This window comes from Heteronotia binoei, chromosome 21 (genome assembly GCF_032191835.1).
Source record: "Heteronotia binoei isolate CCM8104 ecotype False Entrance Well chromosome 21, APGP_CSIRO_Hbin_v1, whole genome shotgun sequence".
Taxonomy (NCBI): Eukaryota; Metazoa; Chordata; class Lepidosauria; order Squamata; family Gekkonidae; genus Heteronotia; species Heteronotia binoei.
Genome location: NC_083243.1, coordinates 160,016,185 through 160,033,040, shown reverse-complemented (window position 1 = coordinate 160,033,040; position 16,856 = coordinate 160,016,185).

The following is a 16,856-nucleotide window of genomic DNA, read 5'->3' as shown; positions in this document are numbered from 1 at the left end:
TCGTCCGAAACCCCGGCCCTGGAGCTCACATCGGCCGATGCGGCTCCGATACGGACTTTGGACTCGCCGGAAGAGCGTGGCTCCACGAAACGCTCCCTTGAGGGCACAGTGGATACGCCCGCTAAAAAGCGCCAGGAGGACTCGGGGACCCGACCTCCGAAAAAGGCGAAGTCGAAGGAGAAGCGAAAGCGACCCCGCACTCCTTCCCCATCGGGCGGTGCGTCGACATCGACGTCGACAAAACCTCCGAAAAAACCTCGGACGCCTCCGCGCCGTAGCCCAGCTGACCAGCAGCGCCTGTCGGCGTCGGAACAAGAGCCGGAAATCGACTTAACCCAACGGTCGTCATCTTCGGGCTCTCGTCGTCGCTCCGAAAGCGAATCGACCTCGGAGGTTGATGCGTCGGCACCGGTGATCGACCCACCTTTCAAGCCCCGAGTCAGGCGAGACACATTCTATCCTCCTCAACGCTTCCCGATACCACCGTGGGAGCAACGCAGGTGGCAGCCTCCCTACTCCCGGTACGAGACCTGTCGTTGGTACCCGGACGACTACCACGACTGGGAGCAAGCATCCCAATTTTCATCGGTGTCGAGGGTGTCTCATCGGTCTCGGAAGGCCTCTGCGTCGGCGTCGGTTCCCCCAGATCAACAGTTGGTTCCGGTAGATGTGGATCGAAGACCACCGATCCTTCCACCGCGAGAATCGACCCCGATGCTCTCGGAGCACTCCACACACAAGGACTCCTCGTCGTCGGAGTCGGAGAGTGAAGTCCAGGGATTGGAGCCTTCACCGGGTTCCCAGACGGCCGAGGATCTCCCGATCTCGCCGTCGGAGGATCTGAAGTCCTATGAGGACCTTGTGAAGCGGATTGCCGCCACCCTCAAGCTGCCTGTGACGCAACCGGAGCCAGTAGTGGACGACAATGTGTTCGATATAATGCAAAGGAACACATCCACTGCGGTTGCCCTGCCAGTGACCAAGGTGATCCTCCAGGTGGTCAAAGAGCCTTGGGCGCGACCCTCCTCGACGCCAGTCTCATTGAAACGCCTGGACCATATGTATAGGGTCCAAGAGACGGGGGCTGAGTTCTTGTTCACCCATCCGCGCCCGAACTCGGTGGTCGTCTCCTCCTCTTCGAAGGCAAGGAAGGTCCACTCCTCCCCACCGGACAAAGAAGGGAGGAAGATTGATGGAATGGGCCGCAAGGTCTACTCCGCGGGGGCACTCGGCATAAAGGTGTCTAACTATGCCGCCTGCATGGCTAGATATCAGTATGCCGTGTGGGAACAACTTTCCCCCTTCCTTTCCTCGTTAACTGAGGAAAAGAGGGCTGCTGCAACCAGGCTACAAAAAGAAGGTCTCGCTGTGGCCAGACAACAACTGGCCGCAGCAAAACATATGGTTGAAGCCTCGGCCAAACAGATTACGTCTGCAGTCTGTATCCGACGGCACTCCTGGCTCAGGTCTACCACGCTCCACCAGGACACTAAGACCTTCATCGAAGATCTACCGTTTGAGGGTGACGGGCTCTTCAGCACCACAACTGACTCGGCGCTGCAAGAGTTCGACAAGAGTGTCAAAACCTCTAAGAACTTGGGTGTCCAATCTGCTCCTAAGGCTTCCAAATCCAAGCAATGGTCCAAACCCTGGACCAAGAAGCCTTATCAGAAGTTCTCTCCTGAGCAATGGCGTCCTCGCCCTGCCCAGTCCGAGCGATCACCCTACTCGGGTAACGGCAGGAACCGTTATGGATCACAACCGCCCAGCAAGTCGAAGGGGGCTCGCTCCCAGAAGCAGGGGGTTTGACTTCTTCCAAGCACGCGTCGTCGTCCCCGTTGGGAATTCTTCCATCCGCCTATGCCCTTTCCTGCCTGCCTGGGAGTTGATCTCCACAGACAGGTGGGCTCTGTCCATCATAGAAGAGGGCTACAAAATAGAGTTTGTTCAGACCCCAAACCAGTCCGTGGTGGTCACCACTCCCCCTTCCCCACCTCTGCTGGCGGAGGTGAACAACCTCCTACAGAAACAAGCCATAGAGGTAGTTCCACCGGAGGCCAGAACGGGAGGCTTCTACTCCCGGTATTTTCTGGTTCCCAAAAGGGACGGGGGCCTAAGGCCTATCATGGACCTTCGGAGTCTGAACAAATTTATTCTGTACCAGAAGTTCAGAATGGCTACGCTGCAGACAATCCTGCCCCTCATCAATCAGGGAGACTGGATGGCGACCCTGGACCTCAAGGATGCTTATTTTCATGTCAGCATCCATCCCGCGTTCAGGCGTTTCCTACGGTTTGCAGTGGGTGCTCGTCACTTCCAATTCAGGGCCCTGCCGTTTGGACTGTCTACTGCCCCTCGGGTGTTCACGAAGCTGATGAGTGTGGTGGCTGCCCATCTTCGTCTGCAGGGAGTCGTTGTCTTCCCATACATCGACGACTGGCTTCTTGTGGCGAAGTCGAGGGAGAGTCTAACAACCCACATCGCTACCACTCTGCGTCTTCTTGGCACCCTGGGGCTGCAAGTCAACCTGGAGAAATCCCACCTCACTCCCTCAAAGACAGTTCAATTCATAGGGGCTGTGTTGGACACTCAACAACATCGAGCATTCCTCCCTTCGCAGAGAGCGAAGGACATCATCAATCTGGTGCAGCTACTTCAAAGGCGGCGGTGGGGCACGGCTCAGCAGCTCCAGCGGATGCTGGGGTTGATGGCCGCGACGACAAGCGTGCTACGTTTCGCAAGACTGCACATGAGAGGCCTACAGATTTGGTTCTTGCGCCACTTTCGGCCTCTCAGAGACTCACCTCGAAAGAGGTTCACCATTCCACCCGAGACTCTCCGCTCCCTGCAATGGTGGGGAACAGAGAGCAACATCCGTCAAGGGGCCCCTTTTCATCTGCCGACCCCTACGGTAACCATCGCTACCGATGCCTCCATGTGGGGGTGGGGAGCCCACCTGGAGGAGCTGTGTGTGGGAGGCAAGTGGCCACCGAAACTGAGCCGGTGCCATATAAACTACCTAGAACTGCTAGCAGTTCACTTCGCCCTTCGATCGTTCCGTCCACTGCTGGTGGGACAGACTGTGGCATTGCTTACGGACAATACCACTGCCCTGTGCTATATAAACAGACAGGGGGGGACAGTGTCTCGCAGGCTATGCTCGCTGGCGATGGATCTCTGGGAGGAGTGTCTCCAGTGGGACATTTTTGTAAAAGCTACACATCTGCCGGGGGTCCTCAACATACAGGCGGACTCTCTCAGCAGGGGTGGAGCCTCCCCACACGAATGGGAACTGCAATGGAGGTTCCTAGAGCCGGTGTTCCAACTCTGGGGCTACCCACAGCTGGATGTTTTCGCCACAGCGCAGAACAAGAAGTGCCCATTGTTCTGTGCCAGGGGAGGTGCGGATCCGGCCTCCTTGGGAGACGGACTTCTACTTCGGTGGGAGGGCTGGTTCCTGTACATGTTCCCGCCCTTACCTTTGCTAACGAGGGTGGTCCACAAGTTAGCGCAGGAGAAGCCACGTTGCATTCTGGTGACCCCGTGGTGGCCCCGTCAGGGCTGGTTCTCGATTCTGCTTCAGCAGTCGAGGGGGACCTTTTACCAGTTCCCGGCAGAACCGGACCTGTTGTCGGCCCAGGGAGGGCACGTGCTCCATCACAACGTGCCGCACCTGAAACTGACAGCGTGGTTCATCGACCACTAGACTTCTCCACCAGGGTTCAGCAGGTGCTCCAGAGTAGCAGGAAACCTTCCACCCGTGCCTCTTACGAGAGGAAGTGGAAAAAGTTCAGTGACTTTGTGGTTGACTCTCCAATGTCACCTGACACTGTTGGGCTGCCCACAGTTTTTGAGTTTCTTTTGTCCTTGGTGGATGAGGGGCTGGTATTCTCATCCATTAAGGTCTATTTAGCAGCTATTTCTGCTTTTCATGATTCAGTTGAGGGTTACTCTGTCTTTGCTCACCCGCAGTCCAAGAGATTTATGAAGGGATTGTTCCGCCTTCATCCCCCGTCTAGATCCCCTCCACAGCTGTGGGACTTGACTTTGGTCCTGGACAAGTTGACTCGTCGCCCCTTTGAGCCTATGGCGACATGTTCCCTGCAACTCTTGTCTTGGAAGACTGCGTTTTTAGTTGCTATCACTTCGGCACGTCGGGCAGGGGAGCTCACAGCGATGCGGTGTGACTACCCATACCTTGCCTTTAGAGAGGCTGGGGTCTCTCTGGCCCCAGACATTACTTTTCTCCCGAAAGTGGTTTCCCAGTTTCACCTTAACTTAGAGGTTTGGTTGCCCACCTTTTACCCTAGCCCTTCCTCGGATGAGGAACGCAGACTGCACGCGTTGGATGTTAAGCGTGCCCTCCTGTTTTATTTAAACCGTTCACGGGGTTTTCGTAAGGACAATCAACTCTTTGTTTCCTACTCTGCCCCAAAGTTAGGGTCCAAAATTTCTTCTCAGAGACTGTCCAAATGGCTCACTGAGACGATCAGACTTTGTTATTTGTTGGCTAAGAAGCCTCTACCTGGACCTGTTCGTGGACACTCCACAAGGGCGATGGCCACGTCGGTGGCATTCCTGAAGGGTGTGTCCCTTTCCGATGTCTGCAAGGCGGCTACCTGGTCTTCTCCGCATGCCTTCATGAAGCACTACGCGCTGGACGTGCATGCTCAGCAGAGGACTCGGTTGGGAGCTGCGGTGTTGCAAGCTGTTTCTTCAGGCTGACCGTCTTCCCGCCTCCAGGTATGCTTTGCTTGCTAATCTCCCATGAGTGTGAGGCACAGAGACCACGAAGAAGATAGACAGGTTGCTTACCTGTAACTGTAGATCTTCGAGTGGTCATCTGTGCATTCACACTACCCGCCCTCCTTCCCCGCTGCTGACGGTCTCTCTTCAGTAAGGGGCTTTCAGCGGTCAGGGAGGAACTGGCGGGATTGCCGCGCGGGCGCTGGTGGGCATGCGCAGTGGGTCGCTTGCGCATGCTCGTTGGCGCCGAGCGCGGAAAAATCCCGGGCTTTTTCAGATACCGATTCGGGGATCGGCGCAGGCGCACTATCCCATGAGTGTGAATGCACAGATGACCACTCGAAGATCTACAGTTACAGGTAAGCAACCTGTCTTTTCCTTTACGACTTCTCCCATTAATTTAATTTCTAATAACCATTTATATAATTTGGAGATAAGCTTTTGTCTGCCCTCTATTATGTTATCAAATTCCAAATTTGTTTTAATAAAGCCCTTTTCTTTGTCTCGCCCATATTTCGATTTAATTTGATTTTCGAGCCACCAGTCCAGTTTAACACTTTCATTCAAAATCAAATTACAGTCCACATCTAATAAATTTCTGTAATTGGAGCTGGCACCCCACTCATATAGGTCTTGGTTGGAAATCTGATCTTTGGCTAGTTTTAATTCAAAGATTTTTTCCGTGAGGTTTAAATCAGCAAAATTAGTCCTACAATGGTATTTGCTGCCTCTCACATTGTATAAATTTAAAGCTTCAGCTTCTCTGCTTTGTTCAAACAATGTGGTCAAATAGCTTCTTACTTACATTATTGGTGGTCTTGTTCTTTTATTTTACAGTATTAGAAATGAGTGATCTTTATGTTAAATCAAATGTTGGGTGTTAATTTGCCTGTTGACCCAGTGGTGATGCTGCTTGATTGTTGGAATGGTTATGTTGTTGAACATAGAAAAAAAGATGTTATATCTATTTTGTTATCAATTGCAAAAACAGAACTTGCATCAAAGTGGAAAGATAAATATCCCCCATCTTTGAAGAATTGGAAGAACAAAATATGGAATTATTTTATTTTAACAAAACTGGCATATTCTTCTTCACAGTATTCTCCTCAGGCTTATGAGAAAAAAGTTGTGATACCTTGGTTTCCTGTTGTGACTTACCTTATGAATGATAATATTTTACCCCAGAATCCTGTATATTACAGTTCTCCCAGACCGGTAGTGGCTGCTTCAGGCAAGTTCATGTGGAGAGTTCATAGTCGCTCAGTCCCACCCTCACCCACTTTCCCCCTCACTCTCTGGCTGGCAGCCGTGAATCAGCCCTGCAATAGCTGCTGCCACTCACTGGACCCTTCTCGTAGCTCCTCTAACTGTGTCTGAGCAGCTTTGGAGCTGCAGCTGGGCTGGACTCAGTGATAAGATTGACAGTGTGCCATGCCCCCCCCCCCCCAAATCCAGCTCAGTTCCCAAGTGTGCCAAGCAGGGGCAGGAAAGGGCTCAGCACCAGACAAGATGGGGCACTTTTAACCCAGTGCCTCCTGGCCCTTGGACACTGAGTGCCTCACAGAGATGCAAACAAGGCCCCAAGCCAGGGGGAAGAACTGACAGCAAATCTCTGGCCAAGAGTCAACGGGCCCGCAGAGCCAGAGAGCCCTCACTCGCTGACACTGAAAAGCCATGCTCTGGGTTTGCCCAAGACCAGAACTGATGGGAGCATGGCATGGAGGGCTACCCACTGACTGGTGCTCAGCCAGGAGAGTTGGGTGAGTCATGTGGAGCTGCCCAATTCGGTGCCCCCAGAAGGATGGCACCCTAGGCAGTTGCCTAGGCAGGGCTGGCCTTCTGCAGGACTGCTTCTCCCATTATGCTTTGCTGCAACAATTTTGCCCATCCAAGCAAAGCCATCTGAAGTTGCACCCTGAAAATGGGTTAGATCATAAGCATTATTAGTGGTGACTCCCACCTTGCAGAACGGTCTGCCTGAGGATGTGAGGAAGGCTCCCACACTTCTGTCATTAAGCAGAATGTGGAAAACAGTACTATTCAAGAGGGCATTTTAAAAAAGAGATTAAAATCATAGTAGAAGCAGTGCAATTATAATGGAATAGGGTTGTAATCCAGTGTGTCAAGTACTGCACAATCTTCACCAATCAATACGCCTTCGTTTTGTTAGGGATAGTTTATTGAATAAGCTAGATAGTTACAGTGCAAGGAAGTCTTTGCTGAAACTGATGCACGTGTCCCCAGCCCACATAGATATACCCTGGGTCTGTTCATTACACATTTCAAAAGCTAAGCTTCAAAATCTACCAATAACATCCCCCCTTAAACATTCCAGGCCCCCTAAGCATGAAGAAATGAAACTGTGAAGTCTCTGGGATTCAAATAACATTGGATGGCCATGGAGCCAACCTGTGCTTCATTCCCAGGGTTGAAATTGATACTTGATGCATTGCAGACACAACAGGCCCAGTGTGCAGGAACATAAAGATAACAAGCCAAACAGGACCCAAAAGGTTACATACAGACATAATTCTTATCCCACTCAATTCATGGCAAGAGGCACTCTTGACATTGTGCAATGATTATTGTAGATGTCACCTGCTTTGACTGCATTGCCTTAACTTTGTAATCCACTTTCTGTATTGCACACTTCTTCAGATACAAGTGTGCAAGCATTTGAAAGCTTATACCCAAAATAAAAGGGCAATTGTCATTGAGCAGACTTGCATCACTTTGCAATTCCTGCCAGGTTGCAAACCTGCTGTTGCTCCTGTGCTTTGGTGCAAGTGACTACACAGGCACCAACCTGAGTTACCGTGTTTATTTTTATGTTTGACTAATTGTTGGAAGCCGCCCTGAGCCACTAGTGGGAAGGGCGGGATATAAATCTTAAATAAATAAATAAATGGCTGGTTTCAAGTTGGTTTTAAATTTAGGCTTGGGTTTGCTTCTGAGATTACTTAAATAGCAGTGTATAGTAAACAATTAATTTCACAAATGTTTTCAATTCACCTTTAAATAGAGCATTTGCACTATCTAAGAGGGTAGAGCAGATTGTTTTCATAGAGAAAAAGGAATTTCTTTGTTTGAAGAAAGAGAGTAAATACACATAATGGAGAAAGAGCAAATTGCAGAGCTCAAGTTCCTACAGCCTAATAAGAATACACAAAATCATGCAGGGGAGCACAGCTCTTTGTCACTATAGTGGAGCTAGAGGCTGGAGCCAAGGTAGGGTTGTCAGTTCCTTTTGAAAGCTCTGCCAACCCTGGGCATAGATAATGTTGCGTTTTGCCCTAGCAAAACCTCCAAACATACTAATCTGTATCTCTTTCCATGCTTGCTGTGCTGAGCAGTGACAAAACACTGAGCTTATTGATTATGGAATTTACACTAAAGTCTTCTGCAGAACTCTCGTTTGTGGCAGTCCCATTTGTGTGGACAGCAGTGCCTATTGGATTACGTGCTGGGTAAAGCGGTTTTTTGTTTGTTTGGCAGATTGTCACATCTGCCAAGATTCTGAGAGAAGGTTTCTTTTGTATTTGCCCATTTCTGTCTTAATCCCTGAATTTTTTAAAAGAATTTGAGAGAAAGGGTCTCAGAAGTCATGGAAGGCTGTGTTGCATTTAATTCATGTGAATTCCCTGTAGTAATGTTAGATTTATTGTTGCTGGGTTCTTGCAGAGAGAATGTAAGTCAGGGCAAGGTGGCTGAAGACAAATAAATCAACTGGTGACACTGGAATTTATGGTCCACTGCAGAAAACAGAATGGGAACCATGATTTATATATTTATTTACTTTAATAAATTTTAAAAAATAAAGTGTGACATTATTTATAGGGGGTTCTGTCAGTGGAAGATGGCAGTTTGATTTGTTTATGTCTGTGTAGTAGACAAGTCTTTCTCTGGAAGGAAGTCCTGAACCAATGGGAACTATTTCATGAATACAAAATGTCTACTCAGTAGTTGCTCTGTGAAAACTATATATTCAGGGATAGAACATTGCTACCGAATTTGGTGGGCTGAGTATGACCAGATCTTGTTGCATGGTGGATAATGAGTCTAGAAACCATGTATCCATTCAGCCTGTATGGTGGAATGTGGCTTCTCTGGCTTGCAGGCCCTATTCTGTCGCTACCACTTGACCTTTGTACAGAATTGCCTGCTGGGAAGGTCAGGATTCCCAACTTCCCCTCCCAGACCTGAGGCCTTGCCTTAGTGTTCCTCGCTGCCCAGTACCTGGTCACCTCAGGGGCAGGGCCATAGCCTTGTGCAGCTATGGAGGAATAGCCACTTGCCAACTACCTAGAAGAAAAAGATATTGGATTTATATCCTGCCCTCCACTCCGAAGAGACTCAGAGCGGCTCACAATCTCCTTTACCTTCCTCCCCAACAACAGACACCCTGTGAGGTGGATGGGGTTGAGAGGGCTCTCCCAGAAGCTGTCCTTTCAAGGACAAGCTCTGCCAGAGCTATGGCTGACCCAAGGCCATGCCAGCAGGTGCAAGTGGAGGAGTGGGGAATCAAACCCGGTTCTCCCAGATAAGAGTCCACACACTTAACCACTACACCAAACTGGCTCTCCTACTACTTTCGTCTCAATGATTCTTTTAAAATAGCATGTCTGGGACTTGCTTGCTGGGCGGGCTACTCAGGGTACAGAGGGCGTGAAATACTAATCTAGCCTGAACAACCCAGGGCTTTATGACCCTTATACACACTCAGACCCCTCTTGAGTCTGGGATTTTTGCATTATTTATACTGAACACTCCATAGGCCACAGTGGAAGTCTATGGGATAGAGGAAACCACTACCAGCATCCAAAGTTATAAAGTATTTATTAAAAATAAAATGGTACTCCAATTTGCACAGCCATGAAGTTGACTGCACAGCCTGTGATGGGCTCCTGCCACCCATTTGCTGCTTAACCAGAATAGATAGCTGATCCTGACTTTCTTCTACTTCACTGAAACTGGAAGTGCATCAGAAGAACCCAAGAGACATTACCTGTGTGTTTGCAGGGGGTGCCCATACAGGAAGCGCCCATTCTGAAATAGTTGCCTCTATCATATGAAGGTGCTTGGTTTCCAGCCTCCCCTTCCATCCCATAGAAGCCCACAGTCCCCCAGCCATTTCATGGTGATACCCACTGTGCCTGCCACGGCAGCACACATACTAAAAACTGGAAGCACCTGATCCGTGTTCTCAAAATTCTGAAGGGACCCAGGGGCTCAACAAGATTTGGGAACTTTGCTCCGACCTGTAAAGGCACTTGACACAATTTGCCTTTAATGTGTCACAGAGCTATGTTGTTGTTTTTTCCCTGGTAGATGTAGTGTAAATAATTTGGCTTCATTCTGTTGCTCTGTTGACAAGTTAATGGGACACATTTTAAAACTGTTCAGGTAGGCATTTTTGTAAAGAAAGTTGAGTTGTGATATAATGGATCAGCTGAGCTTGAGATTTTTCCCTTCAGTCTGAACCCAACTGCATTGTGTAGCTTTTCCTGGAGTCTTTGGTATTAGATTCATGTGTTATTTTGCTGATTGACTGAATAGCTTGGTTTTACTAGCGATCTTTGCTGTTAAATTAAAATATTTTTATCATATGAATGGTATCTTTTTTTGTAATAAGTTTACTGATTGACTGAACAGTTCTATCATACTTGTAGGCTACTTGTAGACTTCCAATAAGAAATGTGGAATATAAACAAAAATAAATGTGTATTTTTAAAAAAATTGCTCTGCCATACTATATATATTTTAATTTTAATATTGTTTAACTAATAGGACAAGCAGGATAAATCCAGATTTGGGGAATTAATGTCAAAGCTGGTGATTTAAACACAGGGCAGCCATCATTTTCCCTTGACTGCTGTTCTGTGCAAGTGTAATGAAAAGCGAAAGTGCCCCTGCTGAGTATTTCCTGTGGGTCTTTTCACAACCTGTTCCAGGCATTTCTCTTTGGAGTGCCTTAACAGGGAGATTATACAATGCAAGATATATAGAGACCTTTCAATCCTCCCAGTGCTAATACTAACTCAGTTGACATGGTCCAGTGGTTAGTAGTGCTGATCTAAACTCTAAATCCTCTCTTTCATTTGGAAGGTGTAACTGGGGAGCCATAGCTGTTAATTAGCAATCAAAAGAGCAGGATCAGTATGTGGAGAATAAAGGAGGCTATGGAGGGGGCTCCCTTCACGTGCAAGACAAGCTAACTAGCTATAATTAGGAGCTGGACTTCTCTTTGGTCAATCATATCCATACAAAATATTTGTTGTCCATGAAGGCTTTCTGTATTTCCCCTATGTTGCCTCTCCCCTTTCTTGCTTTTTAATACATTGACTCTTGAGAGCGCCAGCACTTTTATGACCTGGAAATACTACATTTAGCATCCTGAAGAATTTTTTTAAGTGGCTGGCAGGAAGACAATTCCATGTCACTTGTTCCTTATGTCAAAGTCACAATTCCCTCCTTCCTCTCCACGTGCATGCTAGTTACCTTACCATGTGTATCATGGTACTTTGCTGTTCATTTGGTGTGCAAAGGTTTATTCGTGCCATGTGAATAATTTTATAAGATCCAGGAGGTAGCCATGTTGGTCTGAAGCAACAGAATAAAGTTAGAGTCCAGTGGCACCTTTAAGCCCAACAAGTTTTATTCAGTGTATGAACTTTCATGTGCACGCATATGGATTCAGTCCAGGAGGATGCAAAGAATAAATGGAGGTAAGTCTGACATTATAAAGCACAACATTCATTTGCTGACCTCCGAGAAGCAATGCTCTTACAGAGGAATTTCAAAGGGAGATTAAAAAGTGACTTGTTGAATTGCAATTGATAATGAAGCTCAAGACAATGCATCCTCCTGGAGTGAAATAAGACCTAGGTTTCCTGTCTCAATACCAACTCTGGTAACTCCATGCCTATTACCCCTCTGCATATCACACCTAATCCAATCAAGCCTGCTATTGTCATTCATCTGCTATAGCTATTCGACATCTGGTCATGTTATATTTTTATGGCATGCATGGCCTGGTCCAACAAAATGACATTTTTGTCAGATCTGGCCATAGTAACAAATGAGTTCGACACCTGTGTATAGAGTTCTGTTGATTTCTATGGCCTGTATATCCTAATTTTGTCTACTTCAACTAGGAAGTGAATCCCGTTGAATTCAGTGGCACCCCTTTCCAAGTGAGTGTGTATTAGCATTGCAAAGCCACTTTCCATGTAAAATGTTTAGTGCTGGCATGATGGCTTCCTCATGATGTTGTCCTGCTTTTCAGGCAGGTATTCCTTCAAAGTTTAGTGTGACTGTAATGCTGTAGTTTCTGCATGTAAAACAATTGCCTCTGGAATAGCTTTCCATTCACATCCTTATCTCATCTTGCTATCAGTGCAACTTTTGTCTTTGTGAAGTGAGGCCAGTGACAACTGAACACACACTGGAGTGACATTTCGTTAATCTTTCTGCTGGAGGCAGATTTGCTATTCACTCCTTTGAGTAAAGAAAAAAATGTTGATAGCATTTGTCCGGTAGAAAAACTGAATTTCATGCTTCCCCAGGTTTTTTCCCAGTAATGTCTTTTCCTGCCTGTTTGGACTGTGAATGTACACAAATACCTAAGAGGCCAGCCTTCCCCCAAAAGGAGTTAGGTTAGAAAACAACCTGCACCATTTCTCAAGAAATGTTTAAATAGGCTCTGGTTGGATAGCCATGATAATTGTTCCTTCTTGCATTTTCCTCTGTTGTTGTTGCTTATATATGCATGCTAGATTTATTTTAAAAATGTAACAAAGCCATTTCCTCTGTGCTTTGAAAGCTGATGTGAAAATGATTACGTCGGGGTTAGCTTCTGGATGCTTGCTAGGGAGTATTTCCAACCAGACAAATGAGGAATGGGACCAAGTGTGGTCCTAATGAACAGGATTGAAAAGGCAGATGAGAAATATCAATGCAAGGCCAGTGAAACTGAAAGTTTATTGAAATAGATCACATCCCCCCCCGGAAGTATTAAATGTAATTACTTAATTTAATTTTAAAAGCATGGATCTGTAAGAGTGGCAAAAATCATACAAGTAATGGTTAGCCCATGGTCCACTAGGTGTATTCCACCACAATATGTTTTGTATTACAAAATATATAATTGTAAGGACCCCACCTCCTCTCTGACGGAGACCCCCTTGGTTAGTGGTAACTTCCTTTTATTTTGGACTTAAATAGAGAAAGGCAATGGCAAACCACCCCGTAAAAAAGTCTGCTGTGAAAACGTTGTGAAAGCAACGTAACCCCAGAGTCAGAAACGACTGGTGCTTGCACAGGGGACTGCCTTTACCTTTAATAGGCACTCCCTTTTACAGCCTAAGTGCCAGGGGATCTGGAACTAAAGGAGTCTCATAAAATCACCTGGATACAGCCATAAAAGCCTAGGAAAGAGGTAAGGGTGTGCTGGCATTACAAATTGATTAAGACCAATTCCCCACTTGGCTTGCTTCACAATTTTAAAATTGTGGGGTACCATCCTGCCAGAGCCCTTCCCCCCCAGCACTTCCATCTGATTTCGCACAAGCCACCATGGAACTTGCCTCGCCTCTTTCCCTTAGCAAGCAGAAACTGGTTTTTAGAGGCAGGGCAAGTTGCAGCCCTGTGACAGCTTGTTCAAAATTGGACGAAGTGCTGGGGGAAAATGGCTCTGACACCGGAACAAGCCTAGTGGAGAATCAGTCTAAGGGCATTTTCGCACTGACCTTATGCCGGAGCGACGTCCCTCTTCACCGCGCAGCGTCTGCGCAGATTTCGCACTAATTGCTCCGCACAACCCGGAAGAGCCGCAAAGTCCCGCGGCTTTTGCGTCGCAAATGTAAACTGGTTTTTGGTGGTTTACATTTGCGACGCAAAAGCCACGGGACTTTGCAGCTCTTCTGGGTTCTGCGGAGCAATTAGTGCGAAATCCACGCAGACGCTGCGCGGTGAAGAGGAACGTCGCTCCGGCGTAAGGTCAGTGCGAAAACGCCCAAGCTGTAATCCCACCCCGCATCCCCAGCTCAAGGTTCTTGATAACAGTAAGATTTCATTCCATTATCAATAACAAAAGATTTTTCAACACTGGAATATCCTGGCATATCAAGAAGGGCACACAAGTCATTAATTTATACTCCATCCTGTTTCAGACCTCAAGGTTATCTGTCCCTTCTCTAAAACTTCCCAATTCCCTTCCTTTCCCTTTTTATAAATGCACCCTCTTGCTCGTGTGTGCTTGTGGTTACTTAGGGAATTAGTTCTCAGGTTCTTAGTGTAGGTTCTTGACATTTTTACTTCTTTTATTTTATTTTGTATACAATGAAATTATTTGTATTTACAATCTCTCTCACACTCTCCCCCCTCCTATAATTTTATTGTGGGGTACCGTTCTGGTATACACAGAATTACAAGGTCAAGCATTATTCCTTTCTAAAATCCCTTTTAAAGCTGATTTCCCATTCTCTGGATCCAGTTTGGGTAAAATATAATAGCAAAGTTTTCTGAATGTTTATTTTATTTATTTCCTTCATTTTCAGCCCACCTTTCTTGTTGAGACTTAACTCAGATCAATAGTTCAGTCAAACAGTATAAAACAGGGGTGGCCAATGGTAGCTCTCCAGATGTTTTTTTGCCTACAACTCCCATCAGCCCCAGCCAGCATGGCCAATGGCTGGGGCTGATAGGAGTTGTAGTCAAAAAAACATCTGGAGAGCTTCCGTTGGCCACCCCTGGCATAAAACAACCCATGAACAATGCAGTAGGACTAGGATTACAGAATTAAAGAACAACATGAACAATGAACTATATAAAGCAAGTTGTCCAATAAACAATGTAGAAAGTGGTTTACAAGGTAAAGACGATACAGCAAATGTTACTAGGGCTAATATTTGCTGTGGCCTTCTGGGATTTTCATTCTACTTGTTATGTTATCTATTTTAAAATGGCCTCTTGTTGAATGTTACTTTCCACAATCTGTGGAATGTCAAATGTGTGAGAGCATTCTTAACAATGGGCTTCCAAGCCCCCAGTGGAGGTAGATGATATCCTGCCTCAGATCCCATCGCCTGCTGCCTGGCAACTCCATCTTGATGTCAGGTAGTGTGTTCCACCATGCTCCAAGGTGGGAGCCACCACTGAGAATGCACTCAAACCGGCAGCTGCTGATCTTACCCATTTTCTGGATGGTACCTAAAAAAGAGCAAGCCTATCCATACTGATCCATGCCATTGTAACCTCACTGGAGGACACAAGCTTATTGACTGTTGATAGCCTGTTTCACCTAGCTACTCTCCCCTCTTTTTTGTTAGCCCTGGACCTGCTGGATGCACAGGCTATGTGCCATACTGATGTGGCCTGATCCATTTTTTGTAGGCTTGCCAGGAAGAGCCTGGCATGGGGATCATTATCAGTGATGTAATGAGATTGCCAGTGACACATTAATATCAGTTCCCATGTGCCCAAAAGTAACATATGTGTGTTTCTGAGGGACACTTTGGCATTTGAGTGAAACTCTATGCCTTAACTATAGGGTTTTACCCAAATACCAGACAGCTGAGTAATAGCAAGGAAGCACCCAGTGGAAATAAGGTAGAAGAAGAAGAAGAAGATATTGGATTTATATCCTGCCCTCCACTCCAAAGAGTCTCAGAGCGGCTCACAATCTCCTTTACCTTCCTCCCCCACAACAGACACCCTGTGAGGTGGGTGGGGCTGGAGAGGGCTCTCACAGCAGCTGCCCTTTCAAGGACAGCCTCTGCCAGAGCTATGGCTGACCCAAGGCCATTCCAGCAGGTGCAAGTGGAGGAGTGAGGAATCAAACCCGGTTCTCCCAGAGAAGAGTCCGCACACTTAACCACTACACCAAACTGGCTCTCCTGCAGGGGAATGGGAAGCTTTGTATTTGAGGGGCTCTGGGCGCCTCCTGGGCTACTGGCTCTTGTTTGATGCCATTTTGTGGCTGAGGACTGCCACCCACTGAGTAGTTCTCTTTGAGTCCATTCAAAAATATCTCTGATACCCCAAACAATTGCTCCATGCCTGGGGCCTTTAGTGATGGAGAGTTGACTCTTCTCCCCAATGACTGGTTCCTGGAACCTACTGCATGCAGAGTAGATGCCCTTCCAGAACAGATGTCTGCTGCTCTAATGTGCCCAGGGGGGTTACTCTTGTGCCATTTGCTTGTTAAGTGCAGAACAAATGGGTGGAAACCCTGAGAGAGAAGCTCTTGAAGAATGGTCCTAACTTGCAGTTACAGTCACAAAACCTTTACTGGCATAACAACAGCAGTATCAAATCAAGGAAGCAGGAAAATAAAGTGGTTACTTAAGCATTCTAAACAGTCTTCTCCTCTTATAAGCGCAGTAAAGGAAGTTTGCCACCACTTCGATGGTTTCAGCCTTATTTGAGGCTAGTAAACTTACTATCTTGCTTTCATCAGATTTACCCTCCAGGGATTGCAATATAGGATCCAGATAAGATGCAAGTAAATCACAGTAGAATCTACAGGATAAAAGTACATGGTCTGTTTCTTCAGTTTCCTTCAGCCCACAGGGGCATAGCCTATGATGGAATGGTATCTTTTTAAACCTCCCGTATAACACGGCAGAAGGAAGCACATTAAAAGGGGCCAACATACACGCCCTTTGAATATGGGGGTCAATCAAACAAGGAAAATATGTTGTAAGTGAACCACTAAAAGGAATCCCCGGTTGCACGGGAGAGCAACGCCCTGAAGCAAGACTTCTAAAGTCTCGAATCACCATGTCAATTAATCTCTGTTTTATCATGACAAAAGCAAGCTTCTCTGAAAAAAGGGTCAGATCATGGATGCTAAGCCCCATTGATATGATTTTCTCTTCATTGTGGGTCAGCCAATCAAATAGATAAGATTCATACAGCATATGTGCAATGAGACTATTAGGCCCACTTCTGAAATGAAGACTCAGCCAAAATGTGAAAGTTGAGATCCATGCCTTTGTGGCTAAGCGTCTCTGGTTTGCTGCAATTGGCAGGTGATTAGGGCCAGGATAAATGGGCTGCAGTGAGGAGGCTGTCTTCAGAGGAGAGGCTGGCACTCTGGGAGGCAGGTG